Source organism: Seriola aureovittata, chromosome 17 (genome assembly GCF_021018895.1).
Source record: "Seriola aureovittata isolate HTS-2021-v1 ecotype China chromosome 17, ASM2101889v1, whole genome shotgun sequence".
NCBI classification, from domain to species: Eukaryota; Metazoa; Chordata; class Actinopteri; order Carangiformes; family Carangidae; genus Seriola; species Seriola aureovittata.
Genome location: NC_079380.1, coordinates 13046144 through 13073697, shown reverse-complemented (window position 1 = coordinate 13073697; position 27554 = coordinate 13046144). Strand labels below are relative to the sequence as shown.

The 27554-nt window shown below is 42.8% G+C and overlaps 1 long non-coding RNA gene across 2 annotated transcripts in view; it reads left to right on the top strand.

The window, feature by feature from the left end:
• Positions 1-27235, top strand: part of LOC130184805 (uncharacterized) — a 114943-nt gene extending 87708 nt beyond the window's left edge. For both annotated transcript variants that reach the window (XR_008830048.1, XR_008830047.1), the window contains exons 6-8: positions 10953-11015; positions 24192-24256; positions 26348-27235. This is a non-coding gene — a long non-coding RNA (uncharacterized LOC130184805). The remainder of the gene's footprint in view (positions 1-10952; positions 11016-24191; positions 24257-26347) is intronic.
• The last annotated feature ends 319 nt before the right edge of the window (positions 27236-27554 follow it).

Genomic DNA, 27554 nt, shown 5'->3' with positions numbered 1-27554 from the left:
AACCGTGTACACTCTCAAGTAGCCCTGGCTCAGGCAAACATGGATGAAGAAACAAGCGCGAGGAGGCCATCCTGGTTAAACATCAGGCTCGTAGAATTGTAATCTGCCACCTGAAAGTGGATTAGAAAGTTCCTTTTCTTTTGTTGAACTGTACCGTTCAACTTCTCAGAACCCGTTTCTCCGTACTGTGTTTGCTCTTGAATGCACACTGTGGCCTGTTGTTTGTGCAGTCACAGGGGCTGCCTGGAAGTGGCTGCCAACCTGGCTCTGCAGTTTGTGTGCTGTTTCACTCAGCTGGTGTCGAAATTGATAACAAAGGAAATAAATTAAATAGCACTAAAGCATTTGCGGTCGGGTAGATAGAAAAGCGAGACATACTTTACAGAGAATGGGAGGGGCAAGGTAGAAGCTGAGGCTGCAGGATATGAATAGGTCTGTGTGTGTTTACGAAGCACAGAGCTGGGAACTAAGTGTTTGGCCCTCCAGGTGTGTGTGCCAGTGGTTGTCGAGGCTTGTGAGGCCCGCTGCGGAGGTGGCTACGTGACTGCGGTAATGATAGGTTGTGGCGGGTGAAGACATGAGTGTGTTTGTGTGTTTGTGTGTGTGTGTGTGTATGTGTGTGTGTTGCTGCAGGCAAGTGTTAGCTTGGTTCCTGATGACATACACATTCACACACACAAAAGCCCATGCACACAGTTCACATCCCACGCAGCGCGAGCAATTAGACACATGACATCAGGACGAGTGAGCACTTGCCAAGTGAGAAGGGCCAAGTTCTACAAGTCTGGGGTAGCCAGCTCCGTCTAAAATGCAGGTGCGTAAATCAGGTGACAGAGGGGTCAAGTTCAGGTTGAGCTGTAATCAAGCAGGGAGGGTCAAGTGCTTCTGCCGGTCTGATTACCTCTGACCTGTTGACTAAACAAGGTGATCTGTGTTTTTAGCTCTTGGGGGATGAGTCAATCAGTCTCTGGAGTATTTACTTGTTTGTTTTATTCGTGCAGATGAGAATGATTTCATCATGTGCACCAAGATATCCTAAAAAGTTCTCCTCTCTTTTTCTCAACAATCTGTGGCGTGTTCCGTCAGATTGACACTGAAAACACACCAAATGCAGAAAAGAAACCCAAGTCATTCAGCTGTGGAAGACCAGAAGATTCTTTCCAATAAACAACTAACTTGTGCTTCCATAAAACTGTTGGTTTCACTTGTAATTGGCAGTGTGACTCTAAACAAACATTATAAAAAATTTGCTGCAGAATAAACATTTCATCTGTGGGTTGGGCCAAAGAAATTCTGTGTGATTGCACCTTCTAAACACAAGGAATTGTGTTTCACATCTCAGTGTTTTGAGAAATTCATTTCAAGCCTGTAAAATGATGTTCTGTAGTAGCAGCTTTCTTATGAATCTTTATCTTTTTTTTTTAGGTTTTTTTTTTTTTTTTGCTCCTGTGATCATGAGTGTTCCACGGTATTGTATTACCATATGGTATGAGTGTTTGTCCACTACTTTAAAATCAAAACCACCAAATAAGAATCTGCTCAAAGGATGTAGGCCACCTTTTAGAGAGTGTATGAATCAGCTTATTATCGCAGCATATTAAGTCCCACAACATTGTCTCTGACCCCAGCTTTGTCCTGAACAGTGAATACAAACTGTTACCATCAAACCGGAGATGCAGGGTTCCACGACATAACACTGAAGTTAGCCTGAAGCACTGTATCGTGTACTAGTCAATCCTAAAATTAAATATGGCATTTAAGCCCAGATCAAATGTTTGTTGAAGGGACTTGAATGTTTTTTTTGTTTTTTTTACTGATTGTGCTGTGATACAAGAAAAATTAAATTATCATCATCATCTTCATCATCATCATCAGCAGCACTTCTATGTGTTTAGACAGTGAAAGCACATGAGCTCAGCTCTGCAGATGTTTAAATTAGTTTCTTGTTTTATGATAAGCACATACCTGGAGCTCATTAAGTAGGATCTTCAACGCGCTACCCTCTCCTGTCATTTACAGTAATGTATTAAGATAATAGCGCTGCTTGACAAAGATGCTTATTGTTGTGGCTTGCATCTTGGGGAAACAGAACTGGCTGCGGCTAACTGCCCCACACAATAAAGCTCTCAGGAGAACCTATGCACAGCCGGGGCGTTCCACAATGGTCTCACCGCTCCGGCCGCATCCGTTCTCCCAGTTCTCTGTTCTGTGATACCGCAATACCTGAAAACACACTCACACACACAGAGACAGACAGAAAGAAGAGAGAGAGAGACAGAGAGCAGGAGAGACAACAGGCAAGCCATTGTCTTGTCTTACATAGGATGGACTAAGAACTACTCATGTCTGCGTGTTTGAACTTAAAGCTTCAGCTGTGGTTTTGTGTAAGATGGTTGCTGCTGCTTTATGTCAGGATGACTCGTTAACATGCCAGCTGCCATTTAACCTCTTAAAAGTGAGACATATAGTGTTAATGACACAGGAGACAAATGACTTTTAGAGAGCACCCAGTCTTCCTGAAAGCGGCAAGCTTCCACATACCGTGGAGTAATAAAAATTTACTCCATGACAGATGAACAGTGGGAAACCACTAGTTTGATTTGGTCGCTTTTGTCCACAAAGATCAGACGCTATTGTCAGATGGATCTGTATGAGTCCTTGTGAGATTATTTTTCTATTATTTTTATACTCTGAATTGGATTCTAATGGGGCTGAGTTCAAAGACGTGAAGAGGATATTTCCTGCTGTCTCGGGGCTTAGTGCTAGTTCAAAGATATCCAACTGCTGACAGCAGCTGGTCTTCTCAGGAGCTCTGACTTTGTCCTACTGTATAAAGAAGCTACGACTGGACTGCTTTAGTCAATCCCGAACAATACAACACTATATGTCCCCCCATGCGCTGCAGTAGAAAGCTTTATGATTTAGACAGCATTAAGCTGTCTGGAGAGATATCAAAGCTTCCTTCTTCCATCCCTGACTCTTGTTGTTTCCCTTCAGTTAATTTCTTTTCCAGTCCCAGAGACGGCAGTGCCCAGAGGCAGTGTCAGTGCTTATATTTGTGATTCTGTTGGCAAAGGAACAATAGTTTAGTTTAGACAGTGCATTCCTGATTATTGACACACCGGTATGGAGAGGGATTAGTGAGTGCCTTGGCTTTCTGATTCTTCAACGCTGGCTCGTGAGCAACACCTGGGTGTATCCATGACAACAATGAACAGTGATTTCACCACCAACCGGTTCAACAGAGAGTCCGTGATGGTGCTTGTGCAAGGAGGGTCACTTAAGAGTGGAGAAGTGGGAAATGTGTGCTTGACATTGCTGAATGTGAGTCCACACACATGTTCCCAGCTACTACAAGAATTTAACTTTCCCTGCTCGTTTTTCACAAGTGTCTATCCTGCACGTTCAATAGAAATTGTTTCATAGGGTGGAGATGACGGTTTATGGTTTCTGCAAGAGGAGCTGGTCCCATTCTGACAGCCCTGATTACCTGTGTCCGGCTAGCCCACACGTGGTCTGTGGTGAGATGGCCTGATAGCTGGGACTGAGGCGGCATTGTTGCACAAGCAGTTTGCTGAGGGTCTCCTAATGACCTGCTCCTCAATCTTATCAGCAGGAGCCCACAGGGCCCATATCAGGCATCCTGCAAAAGACTCCCACTGACATCATGGCCTCTACAGTCTACCCTGGTTATATTTTTATGCTTGAGAACATGCTACTTGGTTCCACAAGGAAGCATCAAGAATATGAGATGACATATTATATGGCATATTATCTCGCATTTGAAGACACTGCATATCAATGTGTCACATAACATTACGGGTTTCCTAAGATCTAACAACTGGAATGAGAACCAGGATATAAGACTTACTTTTTAATTAAGGAAGTGCAAAGGTCAATGTAGGTTTGGAATTAGAAACAGCTTAGGTTCATCCCAATGTTAGAGTGATAGAGACAGGTTTCAATGGTATTTTGACGTGACATAAATTATGTTTGCTTTAATTTTAAAGAACAGTCCAGTCTTGGCATTTTCCTGAGTGTGATTGACTACTGCAATCTGTCGAGTGTGCAATATGCGTAAATGTACATTTTGATAAGCATTTAATTGTGTTTTTATTATATTGACTTTAACATACCATGTTGTACAGTATAGCTCTTCAGGAGCAGCTGCAGTGGGGTCATGTTCAGCATTTTTGCTCAGTGTTTAAGTTTCCCTGAAATGCAGCTGCACTGCACTGGAATTGAGACATTGATTCATTCTAGCTTCTGCATCGTCTCTTGAGCAGTGCACGAACCTTGAGGATAAGCAGATAGATATGACAGCCTGTTGAGAAGGAAACAGTGTGTCCGCATAAAGTTACTCTCTATACATCCGAGAGGTGACTGTAGTTTAGAGCAGAAACTTTATCTTAAACTGTGTTACTAACGAGCGCTGATAAGTGAGGTATTTAGGGCATTTGACTGCCCTGTCATGGGCTGTTAGAGGTGATACTGGGTGGCAGGCCAGACAGATTTCAAATATGCCAAGAGGGGGAAAATCCCTCAGTTTGGAGCCCATCTGAGTCATGTTGACTCACTGTTAGCTCACCTGGTGTGTTATAAAATATTGATTTCCAGTGATGTTTTTACAGATTAGAATTTTCCACCTTTTAACCTGTTTTGGTATCTTTTCTCAAGACTGCCAAGCCATGATAAAAAAGGCCCGTGGGCACTCCCATGTGTCTAACTGTACAATCATGTACATCAGTAAATGATTTATATTTCTCACCATGTAAACATGCTCAGGTATTAAAACGTCAAGTGATTAAATGAGCAATTATGTGTCGATCTCCAATAAAACCAGTTGCACCTTTCATCTAACTGCTTATCATTTCAACGAGTTAAAAGTGGAAATCGGGGCACGTCCATGACCTGCTGTTGTTAGTCTGGGACAGGGGACGCAAAAAATTCTGCACTATATAGAGAGAGACAAAGAATTAAAACAGTGCATAGGTCATGTGTGGGTGGCTGCTAAAAATAGCAGAGAATTTGTGAAAGAAAAACAAACGTGGCATGTTCTTCCTGGTAGCTGAGATGTGCAGGAGACATATTGTGACTGGAAAATGAGGGCTGAGCGGAGTGGAACCGGACCTAGCCTGTTCAGGAGCTGACAACGAGTGGTTTTGTTTGGCACTGTCCCTTTGTTGACACTGTCAGGTTCTCATGCCTATTAGGTTGCTGTCGACGAATGGGCACCACGATGACATGGCCCGCACAATGCCATTGGCTTGCACTGTGTCATTGTCAAATTATCACCTGTGTGCCCGACTGGAATGGTTCTACACTACTCAAGCAGAAAGGTGCACTTTGCCTTTTTGCATCATATTGTTACACTATCTGTGAATGACATACATATGCTATTGAGTCACTGCATCATGTGACATTACTAAGACACCTGTCGCTTTTCCCTGATTTTCATGTAAAAACATTTATTTCCTATGAGAGTGTTTGTCTTTCACCCTGAGAGTAATTGATGCGTTTGCATAGTCATGCTGATGAGGAAGTTCTGTATATTTTCGTTTTCTTTTCTTTTTTTTTCGTGATTGCTCATCACTGGTTGGGCATTTGTGCACTGGCCCTTTTGGGGAGGGAGAAAAATTCTCCTGCCAGTAATGAAGAATGTTACAGGCTCTAACCGTGGTCCTCTGGTGCGAGGCAGCGTGGGAAGTTTGGTGAACTTCCTGACCCCACGCACCACCGCAGCACATTGACCCTCATCACGTGACAAAGGAATGTTCCACATCTTTTGTTTTAACATCCATGGCACTCATGGAGTTGAGAGCAATTTTGCATACTATAGAATAATCACTAGCTTGGCATTTTGCCTCCCCATTCTCTTCCAGTGTTATTTTCAAACAGGATTTGCAGGCAACTCTCTCCTGCATCTTTTAAATCACTTCAAGCGCTGCTGAAGCCTTTTTCACCCAAAGCGGGCACCAATCTAATGGCATCATTTGGGCCTGCACACATCGAGGGAATCAACCCCTTTTTTTTCTGTGCTTAAGGTTTTGTGAAGAGGGGAAAACAAAAGGCCGGCCCAGTGAAGCGCATCTCTGCTGGCAGGCTGAATAGAAGGGCCCCTTTCATGGCTGTTTATGAGCACCCCTCTTCAAAAACACACATACAAATCACATCCAGTTCTCCCAATGGCTCCTCTGATACGAGGATGATGGCAGGGAGCAGAGGGGAGGGTGCTGCAATCTTGTGGTGCCTCTCTCCCTCTTTTCATGTGTTCCAGTTGATGGATTTCCAACCAGTGTCACCCCGGCTTTACTATGGGATCCATCAGCTTGTTTTCGTGGGTTTAATCACATGTTACATAAGAGCAAGTCCGGAATCTCTGCCGAAAACATCATTAAAATGTTTCTTATAACAGATGCTGGACAGAAGGCAGAAAAAAGGCACCATTATTAAACTGTCTGTTGCCATTGATGTTTCAGAATGTTAGATTCACAGGGAAAATAATCTTGCATGACATATTGAGGCAATGTGACTATACGACAGTGTGCATCGAACGTATAAATAACTAAAGCTGCAGTTAATGGATAATTTTATGATCAATTAATATATTGATTATTTTTTCTTTGAAGTGATTTAATTTCATTCATGTAATTTAGTCTTTAAAGTGCCAGAAAATTCCGATTTCCCAGACCTCAAGGTGCCACTTTTTAATCCACTCATTTTGTCCGACCAAAAATTCCATATCCTAAAGTTATAATTTTTTTTTTTTTTTTTTTTACAAAAGCACCAAATCCTCATGCTCCAGACACTGGAATAAGGATTAAGGATTCAACTCTAAAAAATAAAAAGAGGTGCATCAAGTTTCACTGGTTTTGGATATAATAAAGAAGGTCCAGAGGGAGATACTGTGTTCCCCCTTAGCACATACGGTAAGCGTCTCTGTATTAACGTGCACTCGTATCTATTTACTGGACAAAAAGCTCTTCCAAACTTGTGGATGCATGCCTCTTTCTGCAGGTCAGACATGAAGGTCACAGAGCTGACATTTTAACAAATTGCAAGTCATCACACCATGAAGTAGACCTTCTTGTAACTACCTCTTCCAGTTTGTTTGATATCTTGTTCAACAGGTAGGGTTTGATGGACAGGAGGAATGCAGGCTGAGGGATTTGTTTTGTAATGGCACTCCATTCTTTGGGTGTTCTTAAGCAAACAGAGCGGCGCTATGTCCTGTTTTTACGGGTTTCACACGTCACTGTTCAAACTCTCAAATAGGCTGGTCCCCAAGAGTACATGGAGGAGAGCAAACAGTGCTCTAATACTTCACCACTCTGACCTTCTGCTAACTTGATACACACATAGACAAACACACACACACCTTTTACTAATGCAGTCAAGCTGTGTGGTGCCAAAGGATGTGTAAAAATGTTTCATTTTAATCTTGGATTTTTGTGGTTTATTTGTTGTGAATAGACAATAGGAAAAAAATTTAAAAAACAATGACGCGCATGATGTTGATGTAAACCGAATCTAAGTTTTGTTTCATATTAAGGTCCTTTAGCGTTTGCAGGTGAATTATGTGAGCGTGTGTGGATCCGCCTCGTACAGTTTGGCTCAGTTTTACTCTCAGCTCACGGCTTTAATGGTTCCTCAAAATATCAAAAATAAGAATCTTTTGATTGTAGTTAATGAATCACATTTCTTAATGCAACACAGGCCTCATAAACTTGGGTGGTGGGTGCTATATGTCATGTCTAAGTAGCATATGAGTGCCCCATTCCACTCCAGGCTCCGTGTGCCGGCCTAATTGAGTGCTACTTTTAATGTGTGTGGGTCAAATGCACAGAAAAATGGTGAGAATTCTGTGGGAAAGTTTGAAAACTCATAAAATGATAGATTTTCAAGTGCTCCCTGAATTCCAACAAAATGTATTGAAACAGTACGATGTCTAGTTTTATTAATGGCATGGAAAAAATGTAAGGGGAAATGTGAAGTGCTCCCCGGTTGGTGCGGAGTATTGTGTGCGTCTCGGGCTGATTTAGTTTATGTAAGCATGTGTTAAGTAGTTAGGCGTGCATGTGTCTGGGCTTGTGTGTCACTGCAGTGCGTCTTTACATTACTACCAAGTGCGCTGCCATGTTGTCCTTTTCCTACAAGTATAAAGGAACCAAACACCTACTGCCTGTGCAGACCCCTCTGTGATCCTCTCTTTACTGTTCTTTTCTTTTCCACTTGTTTTAAATCAGTCTCCGATGTACAAGGCATTTCTTTGTGGTTGTGTAACATGATTTGAGGCGAACAGAGAACGAGAATAAGACAGAAGGAGAGAAAGGAAGAGAGCGAGGGAGAGAGAGAGAGGTTTGTCTTGCTGGGTTTCATGTCCTACTGTGAGCTCATATTTCTCAGCCCGCTTCACAGTTGTGGGTAGCTGGCTTATCGTTGGCCTCCTCAGCTCTTTCCGTCATGCGTGGCCTACCTTAATCTCTCTTGTGTACTGTAAACCGCCCCTAATAACCCTGCACACGATTAAAGCAAACATCTTAATAACGGCCTGCCTCATTATCAACTCACACTGGGAAAATGAGTGGTTCAACCTCACCTCTGTAATGTGGCTCACAAATAAGCCAGAGAACAAGACAACCTGCATATTTGTTTCTTTAAAAAAAAAAACTGAAACTGAAAAAAATCATAAGCCTGCGTGCTAGTCTGATTTTTTGAATTGAATACTGAAAGAACTGACAAGATTTTTGGCATTTAATTATATATTTATTTTATTATACAGAGGTAGTCAGCAACAATGGGAGTGAGGTTCAGGATTGAATGTTTTGTGTTGCTCTAGAGGGAGCTGTTTACTGAGGAAATGTTCTCGCCTACCCGTTTCCTCCCTGCTGCTTTCACTAAATCTTCATCTTTTTGCTGTCTGACAAAGGTCAAGCTTCAAAAACAGTGCAAAGAAAATCTAAATGTTTCTGTGCAGCCTTTTGATTTGTCGCCATTGGCAAATATACATTCAAGATTGGAGGATCAGATCAGAGTCATCTCTCGAGGGAAAGTGAGACAAAAATATAATAAATAAGACGTCGATTTCTGGAAGGAAAGATTTTACAGTTGCTGAAAGAATGTGTGGTATTGTGCTGCGAGGCGTCTTCAATATGACGTTAGGCCATTGTAATCCCTCTGTGTGTGTGTATGTGTGTCCTCCTCACCTGTGGCTCCCACTCCACACACACACACAAACACACACACACACACACACACACACACCCACACACAGACATACAAACGCCTGCAGATGTTTACACAAGTTTCACACAGCCAACAACGCTAAATGATGAGCTGTCAGTCAGACCTCCACCGGCAGAGCGGAGATGGGGAAGAATGCATCCGTGGCCGTGTCACGGTTACACCTGTGCTGTCTGTGGTTTCCTGCGGCGGTATTTCAGGGTGTAATCCTTAACATCGCCTGTGTTTATGCTTGTGTTTTAGTTACAGGCCTGTTACTTGCATGCTTTTGAGCTTAGATGGGACTTCTGCTTCACTTACTCCTCAGCCTGGCCCAGGGGCATCTTCCCCAGCCTGCCACACACAGGCTCATCCCCGGCATGTATGGATACAGTAAACAAACACAGTAGCTTCATACATGTGTCATACAGCCTTTCTTCACTTCATGTACACACAGCCCTGTATACATGCATAGGAACTTAAGTAAAAGGCTTTAGTTTCGTGTCTATTAATTCAATTTCTTAATATTAAACTAGAAACTGTGCTCTGTTTAAATCTGTTATGTAAAAGATAATTTATGCTCAAACTCTGTTCTAAAATTAGAACGTGAAAAACCATATTTTTCTGTTGATTTGGACTTGGAGTGCCATAATAGGATCGTTTACAGGGAACATTAAATTGTGGTTGTTTCCTTATGTACTCTGAGTATTTGAGGAGGTCTTTTTTTGTTGTTTTATATGGTTAGTATTTCGTCATGAGTGACGCCGGCTGCACCACTGAGGTCATGAATGGGGAGGAGAACGTTCCAGTGCCAGTGACTGAACTCACTTTTTATTTTAGTAAATATGCTAAATTTAGAGCTCAGCCGGCGGCCAGGAGTTCGTCCCAAACTCCCTGAATGACACACCTTTCGAGAAGTGACTCTTAACATCTGGTATTTTTATCATAATCCTACTTTTTCCCTTGTTTTTGTCCTTTCTCTCCTCTCTTTTTCTGACAGACGTACTATAAATGATGCGGTCCTGCTTTTCATTTGTAAGATTTGTTGGGTGGATTATAATAGACAGTATCCTGATTCCCACTAAAGGAAGAACATGCTTCAGCAGTGTTTGTGAAAACTCTGCTCTGACGCGAGTAGCAGCGGAGAACCAGTAACAGGTTCTCTCTGCTAACACACCCTCCTCACACCGCTGCCCAGTGAAAAGTCTGTTGTAATGGTGGCATTTCAGCCCTTCAAAGCTAGATGGCCAATTAGATAATGGGATTTGGTTTGCCAGGCCGGGGAGGAGACCAAGCCGTGACAGTGCATAAAGTTACATATGACAACTTGTGCTGACTGAGACAAAAACTAACACGACGTAAAGTCTAGCCTTTTATAAGTACTGTATTGAAGCCTTGTGGTTCTTCTTCTGTATGATGTGACACTGATGTGATCCACCCGTCGGCCGTCTGTTATTTCTGCCTCTGACCCATTATTGTCAAGCGGCGCTCTGCTCCACTGTAAAGTGGTCACTGTTTTGGATCCTGGTCCTGTGGGCTGAGGCTTTGAACCATTTTCCATTTGTACCTCATATTACATGCTCCAACACAGTTTCACCTAAATGAACCCAGCTGAACAAATGGAGAGTGAAGAGTTAAGCAGATATAGCAACGGAATACTATATTTTCAGTGTGTGAAGTGACGTTTGTCCTCTTTTGATTTTTGATTTTTTTTCTCTTCTTTTTTTCAGTGAAGGAATCCAAATTCCTAGAATAAGATGTCAACCTTTTAATTGCTTCTCAGGGATCTTCTGGTGAGTATAAATGTTTCTAAAGACAATGCAAATATTCTCAGTTTGCCTGTAGTGTTTCAGTATTAAAGTTCCCGCCTACAAAACCTCTGCTATGAAGCACATGGGCTAGCTAAGTTGTCTTAAGGTCATGTTATGTCCTTATCTCTAAGGTTATTTTGTTCAGTAGTGTTTTGCTTTGCAGCTCTTGTGGCTCGTCCAGATGTGCTAAACGTTCTATCTATGTAACAAAGTGGACACACGCCAGAGAGTTATAGTGTTACTGTGGTTTTCGGCTTATAAAACTGATGCAACTCCTATTTTACTGTTGGCACAACTTGTGGCCAAATGTCGTTAACAATTTAGCTTAAAATGAAGAATTCAAACAGAATGTACTGGGTGACGTTTGTTGTGGTGTGCTTGAAGAGATTGTTCTCATCCTCAAAGTGGCATCTTAACACAAATCATTTAATTACACTGCTTCACAAAGCCACAGCCATCAATACTGTGTCATGACTGTGCTGGAGCCTGTGGTACTCAATGTACTTAGCCACTCTCCCACATCCAATCATGCCCGCCCACCCCTCCCTCCCTCCCCCCACTAGTGCCCCCTATCCCTTACTGGGGCTTTCAGCTGGTCCACCCTCTACCAACCAGTGTGTGCCTGTCAGCGTGTCACCCCAGGGTGATGCCCCTCTCTCAGACCCTCGGGGCCCTTTTGACTCCGCAGCACTCCGTGTTTGCCCAATCATTTGGGAGCCGGATACGGGGATGAATTGTTAACTACAGCAGGTCAGCCTGTGCCCCACAACCCCCGGCCCGCTCTGCTCTCCCCCGACCTGCTGTTGACTCATCTCCATGGCAATGGGGCAGGAATTTGTTTTCTCTCATGTGTCCGCTGCCAGCCAGCTCCCTACCGCCCTCCACCACCACCACTCACCCACCCCTCCCCTCCCCTCCTCCTCCCCTCCACCCCTCCTTGTCTTCATCTTCTCCGCCTCTGAGCAGCCAATCAAAAGGCAGCTGGAGGGAGTCACATGGTCAGGAAGTGCTGAGGGTGCGTCCCACTGAGGCTTTGCTTTCCTCTGCTGGCAATGAAGAGCCTTTGGGGAAAATGTGTGTGATTTGTTTGGTAGGAAAGTGCGTACAGTCATCAATGAGTTCCTGACACACACACAAGCAGTCAGAAATGCCCATCCACACGTAGACACAAGTTATGAGGAGGCTAACTCATGCTCTTGGGCCCTGACCTACATGTGGTTTATAATGTGTCATTTATTATAAAACATATTCTGTGTAAACGACGAAATCCTCCTTGATGCCCTCGGTTAAAATCATCCTATATCTGTTTATTTTTGCTGGGAAATGATTAAGAGAAATCGTAAACAGAGCGTGCCAGTCATATATCGCATAGCACATTAATAGAGGACACGTAAACACAGATCTCTTGCTTTCTCCTGTGGTATGATGATTTTTGTTATGAAAAATGCTACATGTGTCTCTCTCAGATGTTTTTTTTTTTTTTTCTGAACAAATCCGGTCCTATTTTTACGCTACCACAGTTTTACACAATCGAATTCCCATCATTGTCTCAACGTATCGACAAGCTCAAGCGTGTGCATGTGTGAGTGTGTGTGTTTGTGTGTTTGCCTCCACATGTGTTATTAGCTTAGGGCAGGTGAGTGTTTGCCTACCTGTCTCCCTTTTATGAGGTGAGTGTTTGCCCAAGGAATGCACTGCGTCCGATATGTCATTGACTCTTATTGTTCGGCTCATCAGACTGGAGCCTTGAGGTTGAGTTGTGCTGTGCCCTGGCAAGTGAGAAATATGTGCTTTTTCTTCCTTTTTCTTTTTTTTTTTTCCTCTTTTGCTCAGTGTATTTGCACATGCTCTTGGATAAAAATGTGACTTAGTGGAAAAGTATTAAGGATGGTAAAAGCATTCGGAGTGAAAACGAGAGGCATCCAGACCTGCATCGAGAAAAGTGGAAAGTGAATTATTAAACATTGTGATCAAGCTGAATGGCACCCATTTCAGAGAATTTACAAAAAGTTTTGATAGAAGCCAGAGTCGGAGCCTGGCTTCTGCTCCCCGTGTTAAACTGCATGGAAAGCTCTTGTTTTGGACCTGAGTCACTTCAGATAGAAAATTACACAAGTCATCAGTCTTCAATTATGCATTATGCAAAGTTAAGTGAGGGGAAAAAAAAAAAAGAAATAGTATGATGTGATTGAGTGGAATTACTTCTAACCTGGCACATCCTGTAGATACATATGAAGTCTGATGAGCAAAGCTGCCTCCATCGCGTTGTGGTAATGAGGAAACCTCAGCGAACTAATCCCTCCCACTGCACTTGACTGTTTAACAGAGCCGTTACAAATTACATGTCCAGCTTTTCATGCTTGGTTATCTCCATAAAGTTGCATCTTTAATATTTAACATCTTAAATAGCAATATTTTTATTTGCCTTAAAGTTATTATTTGTTTAAGTGCGTGTATTTATGTGAATATCTATAGGTGCATGCGTGAATGCATAAGTATATCTGAATTTGCGTGCCTGCATGTGTGCGTGCGTGCGTGCTTGTGTGTGTTTGTGCGGCTGTCATCCTGTGCCACCATCTGGGTGGTCCTCACGGCTGGTTTGATGGTAATCCCCCTGTCCCATAAATCAGTGTCCGGGCTCGGGCCGGGAGCTGATGCTGTGTGACCACTGGAGCGAGGGGCTTGAGGCACTAAGCCGAGACCCCAGCCGCTGCCCTGCCCTGGCCTGGCCACACGTCAGCTCTCCACACCACCTTTAAAATAACTCGTCACACATGGCCGACTTTGGGAAACAGCCTCGGCTCCAGGTACATATGAGCCACCGACAGTATAAGCCGCGGTAGAGGTGGAGGGCAACCCCATAAACTGTAGCACCACACGATATAGTGTTCATGATTTATAACCTGAAAAGTTTGTACATGAGTCCAAAACCTTTCCTTCAGTTTCCAGGTTTTAGAAACTTTTTCATTATGGATGATTTTCTTTTTGCACTTTTCAAATATTATATAAATGTATTTGCTAATAATACAGATTGTTTGTTCTGACTAGTGGCTAACAACCCCAAGTGACTTCTGATAGCCTTGCAGAGAGCTGCTCCGAGTTCAAATGTTTCTGTCTGACTCAAAGTGCTAAGATTAAAGCCATATCTTAGTCTTTGTAGGGACTATACCTCTCTCTGAGAATGAGGAGGGAGGATGAAGGCCTGTCCAAGCTGTCTGGCTTGCATACAGCTCTCCACTGAGCTTTTATCTAGGGAGATTGGTTGCAGCTCTGTCCAGACCTGGCTCCCAGGGAGTGCACAGTCCTGAGACCTGTGGCATTAATAAAGATAATGCTGTTTGGAATAATAACAGTCAATTCTACCCAATAGAGAAGAGAGACAACACACACAAGTGTAGCGGAATACAAAAGAAGCCAAGATGAAAGGCTTAAAGGTAGGCCTGTGCACCTCTCTGGCTCTCTTGTGGGAACTGATGGAACCTATATCAACATGCTCACCCACAAACAGCATTGAGTGGGAGCCTTTGCCGATTTTGACCCTCGGGTGCCATGACGCAGAAATGCAATTTGTTCTTTTGTCTGCCAAGATCACAGAGGGAGAGCGGTGACTTGTCTTTCTTTTTATTCTTACTCATTTTTTTCCCCTCTTGCTCCCCTCCTTTTCATTCTCTCTATTCTATTCCCCATTGCCTTCAGTGAGTGCAATTTAGTTTGATGAGCAGGTGGTCTTTTTTGAATCTCACAGTGCTTTTGGCTCCCACCTCTGGCGTGTGGGGCTTTCAGTTGGAGTCAGTCATGTAGGCCAGGATTAGAAGGGTGGAGGAGAAAGAGGAGGAGGTCCGGTAAGAGTCTTGGTATTGGCGACCTCAACGCCCTGCAGTCAGAACCATGCAGAGTGCAGATTGAAAGAGTTATTTTGTTGCTAAAGCTCTCAGCTGCACCCCAGATGGCTTTTGTGCTGGCCAGGGACATGCTTAGGGACAGGGTTAAAGCAACAGAGTCCTTCAGGCTTGGTGAGTCTCTGGGCTCAGCAGGTAAAGCAGTGTGGGCCAGACAGACTGAGAAGGCAAAACGTTGCAGTCTCGGCACTTTTCCACCTTGATTCTGAACAGTGGACCGAAACAAAATAGGTGGATTAGAGCAAAGGGAAGACTTTACCTCTCAGCATACTCACAGACACGCACACCCATGTACAGAGTGAGATTAAGGCCTCCGAACATCCACCTAAATTAAGACTTAGTGGAGCATTTCATCTGATGTCACATAGCACAAAAGAGAAGAGATGGGGGAAACATGCTGTGTCTGCATTTCTAGTGGAAGCCCTTTCTCCTCTTGTGCACTATTTCATCATTGCAGAAAACTGCAGCGACCAAATTACAACCTGCTTTCACTGCTTTACCTTTGATCTTGGTTTCATCACATGCTGCTAATTAACCAACCCTGTTACATCTGAAGGGAATTTATGGCCAATTACTTCTATCTGTCCAACATTCCTCTGCAATAATCTCAATGGTGATGCCTAGACAAGCAATCAATATTTGTCAATATGCTAAACAGGTGTGCTGCTCTGCTGCCTGTCTTGTGTTGACTTGTGACATAAAATGCCTTTTGCTCTTGAGCATTAAGAAATGTCCATTAAAATGTCTCAGTCTTCAGAATCAACTGTTTTGTTTAACTAAGGAATCCTAAACCCAAATATATATTTCATGTAAAAGCATAAAGCACAGAAAAGCAGCAACTGCTCACATCTGGGATACTGGGAGAAGTGAAAGTTAATTTTCTCTCGATAAACCAACTGATTAAATTGACTAATATTTACAGTGCTGCATAAATCACTGTTTTAAATCACTGCTTGCTATATATTAAAGGAGAAATTTGTAAATTCCGCTATTGCTACATATTCAACATAACGTGGTTATACACCCAACGGGGCCAAACGGGCCGAGGCTAGCATGCTAACTTCAGTAGAAGAATATAGAAGCAAAACAAAAAGGGTTGCTTTCCACTGTGGGAGACAGCTCTTGACAAGTAAAGGAATGAAGTTAGATGCTGAACTCGCTACATTTTTCCTAGACTGGCAAGTAAAGAGATGTTAATACTAATGTTGGCTATGTAGCAATAGCAAAACTTACAAATAGCTCCTTTAAACTGCATTGAATCATATAATATATTTTAAATTCAAAGAATAAGATGCCCTCTGAGGTGTATTCTCCTAAATCATAAGACACTTTATTGTGTCTAATGTAATGTCTGTAGGAGTAGTCAGAGAGAGAGAGAGAGAGAGAGAGAGAAAATATCAAGTTGTCATCTCATAGAAAATGGCCAACAAGAAGGTTTGTCAGAGTGAATAATGGAGTAGAAACAAAATGGCCATTTCAGTCAGAATATTAAGCTATGATCTTTGAGGTCTTAGCTGTAAATCAAAGTGGGAGGAGTGATTTGGTTGGACTGCTCTGTTTCCCATTCTGGGTTTGTCCCCCCCAAGTGTTTGTCATGGAGGTTTCACAAGTGACAGCTTCTGCTTGCACTGATAAACAGCAGGGATTGGATCCAGACCCTGCTGGGCTCTAGCTGCAGCCCGGGGGCTTGTAACCACACACACCGGGAATGTTAGTCATTTGTTTATTATTAGTGATATTTGCCCGCTCCTAATCCCTGGCCGGATTAGCCTTGATATGTTCCTCATCCCACCTTTTTCCACCCTTGCAGTCCCTGACATTTACATTAGCGGTTTTGTGGGGTTTGTTAATGTGTGCATGGGGTAATATGTGCACACACAAGTGCATGCAATGGCATGCTTCTGGGCTTGTGCGCCGATGCATAAATGTGTGTTTAAGTGTGTTTGCCTTTTCACATGTGTTGCTAAAGGATATTTGTAATCAAGGGAGTTTGACCCTCGAACGCTTTGTAACGCTGTGATCAGTGTCAGTACGAAAACTCTGTGGCTGATATTTTATCCCATGCCAGGGCATCTTGCGCTGTGACCTTGCTTGCGGCAGGAGGCATGTTTGTATCAAACAATTCAGAGCTCCAGAAAGTGTTTTTTGTCATTTAACGGAAACTCTTAGAGCCCTGTAGGAACCAATTAATCAACGACACTGAATGTCAGTGTGGCGTCATTGGAATCGGAAATATACTGATGTCATGAAGAGAGGAGAAGGTGGTCAGAGTTGTGGTTATGTGTCTGCCCCGTGTGTCATGAAACTATTGGCCGAGAGTCACCTGGATCAGAGAGGGAACAGGGTTTACTGAGCAGAGCTAACTTGTTCGGTATGACCTTTAAAGAGCTGATCCCGAACACTACATAAATCTGTTTCCAGTTTCAAAACACGAGCACGCACATGCTCATTAACGTGCCGTACTCTTTCACCCACACAGTGTTTTTGTGGGTGAGAAAGTCCTGCAAATCTGCACAAACACTTAGGCCCTGCAGACAATCCCCTGCTCCCCATTTCCTCCCACAAACATACACAGAAGCAGATACACCAACGCTGTAAGACTGACAGACGTGTAGCATGTAATTATCTATGTTTATGTGTGTGGGCTTTGAGGCCAAAAGGTTAAGAATGACAGTTCCTCATTTTTTTGACTTGAACTTGTCTGGGAGATAATCCCATTTCACTGGGTGGAGCAAAGTGTACTGGACTTGATTTCAAGTCATTTAGGGCACATTGGAATCAAGTCACAAGTCTCCATAAGCAATTTGCAAGTCAAGATGCAAGTGAAAATAGGGCAGCATTTGGACATTTTTATTTCCATTCTGTGCTGATAGTGTTACAAAGCTAAGATAAAGTCCTTTCCACAGGCTCACTGATTTGAAATATTCAAAGTGTGTAGTTATGCAATAACCAGCAGAACACTGTCATGTTTTTATTTTATTTTTTTGATTATGTGATTTAAAATTTTCTCAGGTCAAATCTTGAGACTTGCCTGTTTTACTTTCAAACTTCAAGACAAGTCAGGTCTTAGAGCGCTCAAGTTCAAGTCATAATCTTTGTGACCTATTTTTGAAAATCAGGTTGCTCAGTAAAGCCTCAAACCATCAATCCCTAAAACTGCTCAGTGGAGGCGCTAGTATCGGTTGAGACTGACAGGGTGAATGTTTGACCCTCCCTCTACATCCCCTCCTACCCTGCACAGAAAGAAGTTTTACTCACTGCACATGGAAGCTCTCCAGCTGAAGCGGTCACAGCTGAGCTTCATGGGGTGTTGGTTAATTGGCAGTTTTTGGTAAGTGCAGATATGCTCCACTATGCATATCTTCCTCAATGTCCCTTGCACTTTTTGCCTTTATAAAGTGTCCTTTAATTGGCTGCACAGTCACAGTCTCCTGCTTTAACTGTTTCCCCTGTGGTACCTGATTGTGGCCTATTTGACCCCGGGGCCCTGGGGTGAAACCCTCATATTCGGCAGCCAAAACCAACCACGCATTACTTTTTTTCTTTTTACTTTTGTTTTCAGTTTAACCCTGCCTTCATTTCTTTTTTTTCTCTATCTCTGCTTCTGTTAATATGAGTCTAGAAGGTGATCTCTTAACATAAGGACAGTGTTGGGCCCCTGAAAACCAAAATCCGCTCCATTTCAACACCTTTTCATAATCCTTACCTACCCTGTGTTTGTGTGAGTGTCTGCCAGCCTCAGTCAGGCAGTTCTGTCAACATGGTAACATGCCTGCCCCCTCAGCCCCAAAGAAAGGCCTCAGACTCAGGCTCAAGAGGACCCTGGCTAGTCCATCTGATAGATCTGACCATGGCCTCTTCCTACACACCAGCCACTTCCAACTGGGCTGCATCAGCAGTACTGAAAGACCTGTGAGTACTGTGATCCCACCATGGGGTGTATAGCTGTGGCTCCGGCTGCACTACACTTTAATCCCCTTCCCTTTTAACCACAATGGGAAACATGTGCTTACTCTGTGTAGGGTACAGGCCCACCATGGGAGAGGCTGTTTACCTTCACTCTAAAACTAACATTTCACAGCTCCTGTGACCACTCCTGGTCACTACTTCTGCTGGGTTAGAAAAGAAGATAGAAGATTACTGGGTGACATTCTTGTAGTTGATTCATCACCGCTGTTGCTGCTGAATAAAACCGTGTCCTCGCTTCTGACCTTGTAAAACTCAGCACACAAATTAGGTTTTTTCCGCAGTACATTCACCAAGGGTTGAGCTGTCTAATTTGTCTTATTAAAGAGCTGCTTGATGTAACTTTATTATCCTCTTAAATTTCCATTCCAAAAGTGAGTTTTGGATCAGCACATGACACCGATGATTACACCTCTTCTTGTTGAGAGAATTAAGCAGAACTGGCTGCTGTGCTTTATCAAAACTATAATAAACCAGCATAATCCCCTGTGTAAGGTTTTCCCAGATGTGTGGTGTATATCTCATTGCTTTAGATTTCAACACCCACAGAACAGAAGTCTAAGGTCATTCTGCTTGTCACCAAAGTTCTGTCCTGGTTTCAGACCGTTGTCTCTTTGTTTCTGTTTCTGAGGTACAACTGAGAGATGCTGTGGTGTAAAACAGGAACCGGTGGCCATTTGCCAACCCGGTGGACAGGAAATGCACTCCAGATGAAGACACTACATTGTGGTTTATTTTACCAGTGTTTGTGTTTGTGTTTGTGTTTGTGTGTGTGTGTGTGTGTGTGTGTGTGTGTTGGCAGGAATGTAAGGCTGACCATATGTCTTCTTAGTTACATCACAGCTTTTCCATATCCACAAATTTGTTAGCCTCACAGGTTTTTGATTGATTTATTGATCTATGACTTAATCAGTTTTGCTTATATAGAATCATAGAGTCAAAATTATGACAAATACTATCATAACTTACCAGAGCCCTTCTTGCTCATTTTGTCAGAACCTTTATATATTTAATTAACAATCATATAAAATAGAAAACAATTGCAAATCCTTCAATTTGAAAGGCTATAATGCTACAGACTTCCATTCACTTCAGTATGGTATGAAAATCAACCTGTGGTGATATAAAACCTGCTTGCCCTTTTTTTTTTCTTTTTTTTTAAGTTAGTGTCACATTGCTGTTGTCACATTTTACTGCTTTTCAATTATCAAATGTTCAAGTGTCCCTGAAGGCACCAAAAAGGACGGACAATCTTTGAGAAAATGTTATGTGCATGTTTAAAGTCTCCCTGCAAGTTTTGTTTCTGTACTGAAATTAATGAAAAACCAATGGCTACCTGGAGTTCGAAATCTTAAAACCTGGTATGCTTTGTAAATAATTTATTGTCCACAGTTGCTGTAGAAGTAACCCCACATCAGTTTACATTAAGTCCAATCTGTGGCTTTGGTGACCAATTCCCAGCTCCTGGCTGGTGGCACTGTGAACCAGATCCTGGCCTCCACAGGTGTGGCAGGTGATCTGAGGGATGAGTGAGCTCTTCCTGGTAACAGTAGACTCAGCCAGCTTCCCCTGTTTCCCTGCCCAAATCTGCCCTTTCCTGTCGTCTTATCTGAGCACCCAGTGCAATCTAACCCAGGGCAAGGTCCCTCCGCTCCTCTATTCCCCTCACTGCTGGTCTCCATCACTGGTATTCTCAGATGTCACTGTGAAGAGAGAATGACCCGCTTGAGTTGAACTGGAGTTGGGCTGACTGACAGAGTCCTGGCACCCCATTGTGGCCACAACTATCTCAGCTTTCTGCCACCCAGAACTTCCCACCCTGTGTCTTCCATGGCACCAAGGGCAAAAGGAGCACAGACAAACAGCTGATCTATGAAGGACTTTGTTCATTACAATGAACACTGAGACAGCAGTGATTGTTTTTCCAGACTTGATAGAGAAGTAATTCAGGTTTCCTTAAAAAGTTGTAAAGACAAATGAGATTTGGTTGTCGGTTGGGGCCAGAGGGACATGCTGATGTAGTTGAAGGGCTTTCTGATTAGAGGAGTGGAGACTTAATGTAGATCCTGTAGGGACAGAGACTTGTACTTCCTCCAACTGTCTGGGTATGATTAAGCCAAACAGTCCACCAGCAGCCAGCCAGCTAGCTTCTTTTGTACTATGAAAACTGGGATAGCTACACGTTAAATTACTGAATCTAAAATGTGCTACGACATCAAAAGTGCTCGGCACCATAGAAGAAAATGGAATGAAAGGATTTACATGCTCACCACATTTTATCTCTCTCACTTCAACCATTCATGTGTTTATCTGCTAACTCAGTCTCTCAATGGGATAATAAGCTTGTTAAAAATAAAAAATCATCAACACAGGCAAATTTGACTATAATTGAAGCAGAAGAAATTAGTTTTCTACACCTCCCTGCTTTCAGACATCAGTGCTTGATAACCTGAATAGGACTTGAATCATTTGCGAATCATCTATCGTTTGCATTCCTGCTAAACACACTATAAACATGTTTCCACATGTGCTCATTCCATAGCAGAGCTGCCAAACAGCAGTCAGGCGCTGCTGAAAGGAGGCTTATCACAGCCCTCTATGATTTTCTTTGACAAAGAAATTGTTTTGTTTTGTTTTCATTCAAGGGCATCTGCGGCCTTAGCTGCTCTCATTTTAGTGTACTGTATATACTCCATGCATGCTGTATATTTACTGTGTCCTGTAAGTTCATATGCATATTTTGAGCCAGTATTTCTGGTACTGGCTGATAACTAGCAGGTTGCGTACATTCACAAAGAAACAAAAGTTTGTGGGGCAAAATCTGATTAAGCTGTGTGCATGTGTGTGTTTGTGTGAGTGTGTGTTGTGTGGACCTGAGCACTGTGCTTTAAGTGTGTGTGTGGGGGGGTGGGGGGGCTTGCAGGCCTCAGCTTGGAGATGTAATCTGATTTGCAGAAAGGAACGGGTCGTTTCACATGACTGGTTTAAAGGACCACTGGCGCAAGGTTGTGCCAGTGTCCTGTGTGTGTGTGTGTGTGTGTGTGCACCTTCCAGCATTTATTTGTTTTCACAAAGAGCGCTGCAGAAATATGAGCATTTGTTAGTGCAGGCTCCTCAACAGTAGAAATAGAAAGGTGTTGAAGTCTGCTGTGTGGTTGAAGAAACCAAAATGCTGCTTTTAGTTGTTCTTGGTTTTAAATGAGATTTAGTTGGGGAAGCTTACATGAAAGTAAGGCCACTGCTAATTAAGACTCGATTACGCATCTGGAAAAAAGTACAGCTCTGCTTCAGACTCCGATGCAGGTTTTGTTTGCAACTTTGTTTACACATCTCATATAATCAGAGCTTTATTTTGAACTAATGGACCATCAGAATTTATATCAAATAATTGAAATCATCCTATAGCCTCAGCCCTCTTTAGAGGGCTGCTAGCATCAAATCCCCTGAAAGCTTTGCCTCTGAATCCTCTCTGTTTTTTTAACATTGTTTGTTGATGTTTTTTCGGGGTGGAGATTCTTGGTGGTTTTTTCAGAGCTGGATGCGGTCCATCATGTGATTTTCATTGGAGAGTGGCCGTAGGAGACGATCACAGTAAAAGCAAGTGAGCGTGTGTGAGCGTGCGTTTGTGTGTCATCTGGCCTTGTTAATAAATGCAGGTTGTTTTCCATCTGGGGGTCATCAGTTGTGGTCATGACATACACAAGTGGAAGAGAAGAGGTGATGTTTGCAGCCATGTGTGCGCTTGTTGGTGTGTCTGTGTACATGCTTGTTTACACGTAAGCATGTACAGAACATATGAGTTGTACATATGATCTCTCACAGTTCACGTCTGTCTTTCCTGAGAGGTGTGTGTGTGTGTATGGCTGTGTGTGTGTGGCTGTGTGTGTGGCTGTGTGTTTTTTCTCCCATGTGTGGAGAGCTCATAAGTAGGACGATGCAGCGGGCAGGAAGCTCTGATCCCATCAGGCGTGTCAGCAGGGGCAGTTTTTCATAAGGTAGTAATCTCACCACACAAAGGGGTGTCCAATATTAGAGAGAGCCCCTACCCCTGAGCTAATCAAGACCTGACCAACCCTTCTCCTGGCTCACCAACCCCGTAAACATTACCTCATCTGGAGGCTTAGCCTAGCCACATGCAGCTCCAGCCTGCTGGTGTACATGATAACTCACTTAGCTCAGTACGATAGCTAGAAAAAAAACGGAAATATAAGAAGGGATATAAAAGAAATGGGACCAGCACACAACTACCTATGGTGCCTGGTGCCAGGGAAAGGTATTTTAAAAGGGAGAGGAAAGAAAGAATTATTTTACCATGTCCTCCAGAAACTCTGGGAAGCAATTTGCTGGTATTCAGTTTCTCTCCCCGCCGTCCTGTTATTGCTGTTTCCCCCTCAACTCTTGGAGCTTTCAACCTGAAAGGAGGTTCTTAGGTTCAGGCTTTGTGTCACTCGGAAACAGTCCATTTGTTTCCAAGGTAACAGGTCTGGGACAGTGAAACTCAGAAGCAGAGAGCACCTTTGTCTGTGATTGGATGAAGAGGGACCCAAGCTGTCATTGGTCCAGAGAGCACAAACATGTCTGTATGAGGAAACCTGCGAGTTCCTTGATCCAGTATCTACCTGAACCTGTTGACCTTATAAAATAAAACCAGTCCACCAAGTAAATTTTAATTGGTACAATGGAAAAGCCCCTTTGACTGCTTTGACTGCTTCCATTCTCCTGAACTGCCAGGTACTGCAGAGCTCTGCTGAAACCTTAGATTTACATAAAACAGAGTTAGGGTGATCTATGTGGCTACCTCAGGTTTGACTTTTTAAATGTTCTGTGAAGATACTGGAGAAGGTCTGAGTCATGTGGTCATTATAAAACAAGTGTGGTTGAGCGAGAGCCTTAAAAATAGTGTGACAAAAAGGCAATAAGAGCATGTGAGAGTGTGTGTCCCTGTTTTATTAGAATAATGTTTAGTAGTATGAAGAAAAAAAAAATACAGGAACATAAAAACGAATCAATGCATTTTTTTTTGTGTGTTTTTGTTCTTTTTAATTTTGTTAAATAATAAAGTTTTGAAACTGCTTCACTATAAACTCATTTCACCTATGAAAACAGATAAACAGAACTATTTCCTCTCAGTTTACTGTTGAGAAATAAATTGTAGTTGGATTGTTAATGCAGGTTTAGGCAGAGTTCGACTGATTTAAATCTGATTCCTCATTTTTTTGTCAACCTTTATGTTTACACTTGAATGAGCCCCTTGCTGAATCATTTCATTTCCCCTATCCTTTATCTTTTTCAGATGATCTCAGATGAGCAACAAGAAGAGGTTGACTAATGGAAACATGATCTCAAGGGATTCAACAGGTAGGGATGACTCTGATTTTTGTTTGATCTTCCTTCAGTGGAATATATGATCGCTGACAGTCTTATTATGATCACAGACAGTTGCCATAAACAACCTGAGTTTGGTACACTCACTGATCAAACAGGTAGCAGTGGTAGTTCACATGTAGAAGAGACATGATAAGGGTGGCGGCACTGGCTTCATGCCCATGTTCTTGCTTTTTTTTTAATTTTTTTTTTTTTAATATATTGTGTAACTCAAGTCATGACAGCAAGGTAAAGAATGCAGTGGCACAGAGATATCACTTCAAACACAGCTTCTCTCAGGAGCCTCAGATCCTTTCAGTGGAACTGAATGAAGATATGCTTTGATGGCCCACCACAGAGTCGGTGGCCATCAAAGAAACCTGTTGATGGGACTGTACAGGGCAGCCAGAAGGCTGAATGAGTGGTTCTGTATATGTGCGCCTCTCAGGGTAGCTGTGGGTGTTCTCAATAGAGGTCATACATGCTTGACCCCAACATGAGTAGTCTTTTTCTGTAGATTTTAGGCTTGCATTATCTTTTCTTTTTTTTGTCCTCCTTCTTCTACCTGGTTCTCTCAGTAAATGAAGCGGGACTGTGTGTGTGGATGGCAGCGAGCCAGCAGACAGGTACAGTAGATGTGCTGATGAGGGAGGGAGATAGGGTGACAGCCTCAGTCGCAGCTCCAGGCACAGACAGACGTACGCGGGCAGGCTGAGGCTCAGAGGCAGGTTGGGACCTGGTCCTGTGTGCTGATGCTGCTCTACTGGCTCTGCTCCAAGGTGAGGCATAGGAGAGAAACGTGGGAAGGGAAAAACCAGAATGGAGGGCAAAGGAGAGATAGAGAAAATCAGGTAAAGGGAATGATTGTTGAGAGGTGAAGCTGAAAAAGCGTACAACTTAAAAAAAAAATAAAAAAAAAGGAGGGATAGATAATAACAGTGTTGACAAAAAGCCAGAGAGTGGTTGTAGCTTAAGCCAGGGGAAGCAAGCTGGAAATAGACAGTGATGTATGAGGCCCAAGGGAAGGAGAAAGAAGTGCTGGAGGAGGGAAATGAAGAATGAGTACAAGAGAGTGAGGCCACATCCTTTACACTGGTGGAACGTGACTCCTCGCAGGTAAACCAGCTCAGAGGTGCAGACAAGCAGAAAGTAGATGGGAGACATTGATGGATGACTACTTATCCTCTGACATGTTGTTCCTTCCCCGGGCAAGGAACGGGCAGGACGGGCCGGTCCTGCCACTTTGCTGCCATGACAACCAGCAGGGCTGAGTGGATGGTGTGTGTAGGGGCAGACAACATTATGTCATTATGTGGGAGGTTGTATGCTTAAGCAACAGGTAAAGCAGAGCAGGGTTGTCAAGGGGCCACCTACCTGCATTACCTCACCTTGGGATGTTCTGACGTTGTTGTGAAGAAGCATCTGTTGTACACAGATCCACGGTACTCTGAGAGGACAACGTCATTATCATCCAAGCTGTTGTTCTGGATAGCAATCAGTTTTGCTATCTTCTTCATGATCTGTTCACACACACAAAAGTGATATTTCATGTCCTGAAATGAGACTTTTCTTTCTTTTCTTTTTTTTTCTTTCTTTTTTGGCCTAAACTATACAAGACTGACATCTTAATTCTGGTATTGGACTGAAAAATAGCCAGTTCCAGCTGCACAATGAGCAGGCTCGCTGTTTCGTATCCACAATGCTGGACACAAAACACACAGCCTGGATTTTGCCACCACTCATAATGTGATAATTTCGGCTGTGGATGAGGCTCTGGGTGGTTCATCTGAAACTTCTTTATGCCAGTTTGAATCCTCAGGCCCTTTTTTTTTTTTGTATGGAAAGTTTGTGATAGCAGCCAAATCTGTTCTGCTAAAGGAATCAGTGGAGCAAAAGTTTGTGTTGATCAGTTTTGGGTGAATCTCTGCTTACTCGAGCTAACAGTTACTTCCATTATTAAGAAAAGATATTGCCAGAAAAGCCTGTAATTTTCTGTAGAATGGGTATGAGAAACATGTGTCATTGTTCAAGCTGCAAGTGGTTTTTGGCTTCAGTCAATCATTAGTTTCTGTATTATGTTTCTAGGATCATACTAAATCCTGGTTTGGACTGTGGACCAGCAATCCCCTGCAGCAGATGTTTGCTCCTGGCATGGCAGCTGACAGCATGAGCTCCATCACTGACAATCGTGCGCTCAGGATCCAGCGCCAGCAGCTTGGACTTGGAGAAGCTGTGACATAAACTCAGCAGGACAGGAGAGTGTATTCTGCTGCTCAGACATTATGGAACAGATCAGTCAGCCCTGTCTGGGGAGGTGCTCGATAGGAAAGTCGAAACTCGATGAATGTGCGTTTACCATAGACACCACAATGAATCTACATATTATTTGACTTTGTCTTAATTGAACCTGGATTAATATTTTCCTGTATATACATCTGCTTCTGATATCCACTGTTTATTCACACTGTTGCTCATACACTTGTACTGTAGTTGTGACATTTACTGTGTTATTCTGGGACCCGTATCAACAAGTGCTGGAACCGTAAATGGAAAATAATCAGATGCTATTTTCATTTTTAAGACTATTTTAACAAACTGAAGGCAGCGCTTGCGACAGCGCAGGCACATTCTGTCTGGTGAATAGCACAATAAATGTCTACTGTTTTGTAGGACAAATAAATACATATGTGGTCAAGATTCCACGCAATAATTACTCATATAATTCCTGGAAATGTACATAATCATCTTCTAAGGTCAATAACAAAGAAGCTATTATCTAAAAGGTGCTGATGAATGCAAATCAAAAACCTCTCCTATTGACACGGCATTTCACTGTGACAGATTGACAGCCCATCATATTGCTTAATAACCCTGTCAAGCTGCTTATTCTCATGATGATTTGTAACTCCATAACTTTTGTTGCGTCTGTGAAACCCTATTAACAGAAATAATAATAAAACAAAGTGTATCCAAGCTGTTGTGTGTTTATATTGTTATTACAGCTGCAGATCTGTGAGATTAATAACTGATAAGATGATTTCATGATGTTTGTTGTGTGCCAGCAAATGTGTGTCTGCTATTATTGTGAGTCATCCTGGCTTCTTTACTAGTAAGGCCAGTAACTTGCCAGTTTGTTACTGTCTGGGAACTGTCCGGAGTTTTATCTCTCTCTATTTTTTTTTTTTTTTATTTCTGTCTTCTCTGTTCAGGAAATGAGATGCAGAATAAAAGTGAAATTCAAAGTGGAAGTGGAGAAATGTGACATTTAAATGTTGATAAACTGAATTGTTAT